We start from the raw sequence: 2,106 nt of genomic DNA, 5'->3' as shown, positions 1-2,106 counted from the left end.
AGGCTAGACTTGGAGGAGGTAGTCAGGACATAGGAGGTGGGCCTCAGCCTGAGCTGGAAGAATAGCTTTCTCCTTTCTCTGAGGCCTCTGGTTATATAAGCTGGGCTGCCTTCCAGAAACCTCCTGCCGTGGTGGGGTGCCCTGGGCCACGTGACCTTAAGACAGATGGGAATGGACTCAGGACAAGGTGCAGTAATTTAATGTGTTCTCTATGTTGTATTTATTTTCTGTGATTTCAGAAACGCACACACACGCACGCACACACACACGCACGCGCACACACACACACGCACACACACACACATATACACACACACACACGTTTTTGTTCTGGTCACCTAGAATGGAAAAAAAAAAAAGACCCTGAAGCTGTGGTAGATTTAATCACCTGTAAAATAGGAAAAATAGGACATACTGCTTCAGGTTGCTGGTGAGTTGGGTGGGATAGCGCGTTTGGGCCTCTTTCGTCTTGCTTGGAGCACTCCATTCCAATCAAACAAAACCTGTTCTTGACTCCATGTTTCTTTCTTGATAAGCATGCTTGTATACATCCTGCTGCCTCACAGCATTTTACTACTTGGTTCATCCAAAATTGTTGTAAAGAAATGATGACATAAAATAAAATGATGAACCGTCAAAGTGGGCTGGGCACAGTGGCTCACACCTATAATCCCAGCACTTTGGGAGGCCGAGGTGGGAGGATTACTTGAGCCCAGGAGTTCAAGACCAGTCTGGGCAACATGGGAAGACCTTGTCTCTACAAAAAATGCAAAAATTAGTGGGACATGATGGTGCTCACCTGTAATCCCAGTTACTAGGGAGGCTGAGGTGTGAGGCCCAGGAGGCAGAGGTTGCAGTGAGCTGAGATCGCACTACTGCACTCCAGCCTGGGCTACAGTGAGACCCTGAATCAAAACAAACAAACAAACAAATGAAATCTCCCCAAACCCTAAGAAACTAACGTCAAAGTGAAAAGAACTTTAGAAATGCTCTAGTTGAGTTTCCTGATAAGGCTATGTTTGTTTTCCAGTGGGACAAGTCTTTGTTGTATGGGACTGCCCTCCCGTCACAGGGCATGTAGCAATTCCCAGTTCTCTTATTTTTTTTGATGACCAAAAACACCCCACACATTTCCAAATGTCCCTGGGAAAGGAGAAAATATTGTTCCTGCTGAGAATCACTAACACCTTTATTTTCACTAAAGGATAGGCAGGCCTAAGAGGTCACATGACTTGCCAAAATGACAGAGTGAATTAAAGAGCTAGAAAAAGAAACCCAGGTCTCCAACTCCTGCAGGTGAGTCTTACCATCCTCCGTCGAGTTAGAAAATGAAGACCGTGACAGGCTTGACACTTCCTATAAGATACTCCCCTCACCCCCAACTTAACACCAACTGAGGGTTAATCCATAGATTTCCTGATATTTCTAAAATTTTCTAATTTGTTTCACCTCAGGTACTATAAAAGGTGAGACTGAAAAGTGAGAGATGATGCAGAAATCTCTAAAAATTTTTGTGTTATCACCCAACTCTTCCCTCACTTTGAACTGTGTGCAAACACTTTAACTTGCCCAACCCTACATTCTTAGAGTATGACCAACTTCATCAGAGGAGTTTTCATACAATGTTGACAGAACATTTTATCAAATATACAATGTTGACAGAACATTTTATCCTAAATGTATTACTGTTAAAGGCAAATTCTTTGAATATCTCGCTGTAGAAGTTAAGGATGATTACAGTTTGTGTAAAATGAAACTGAATATCGGGAACCACCCTTCATAAATGAAGTACGTTAACTAGTTCTTTTAATCTACTTAGTAGGAATCATTTTGACCTGTTGAACTAGCACACACAAGACTGCTTTTTCTTATGGGGGTGACATGAGAACTACTCTCTCCTGAAATATTCTCAGTTCTGTTTGTTCATGTTTCCAATATACTTGTAAACAAGGAATAATTATGAATGAAAGAGATGGACTCTACCAGCAAAAATGAAAATCTCTCTTACTGTAATATACATGGGCACCTAGATAAATCATAACATGCTAATATTAAAATTTTTGAGATTATTTTAGGAAAATACATCCAAAATTTAAACATTCTTTC

This window comes from Saimiri boliviensis, chromosome 1 (genome assembly GCF_048565385.1).
Source record: "Saimiri boliviensis isolate mSaiBol1 chromosome 1, mSaiBol1.pri, whole genome shotgun sequence".
Classification (NCBI taxonomy): domain Eukaryota; kingdom Metazoa; phylum Chordata; class Mammalia; order Primates; family Cebidae; genus Saimiri; species Saimiri boliviensis.
Note: the sequence above shows the minus strand (reverse complement) of the source record.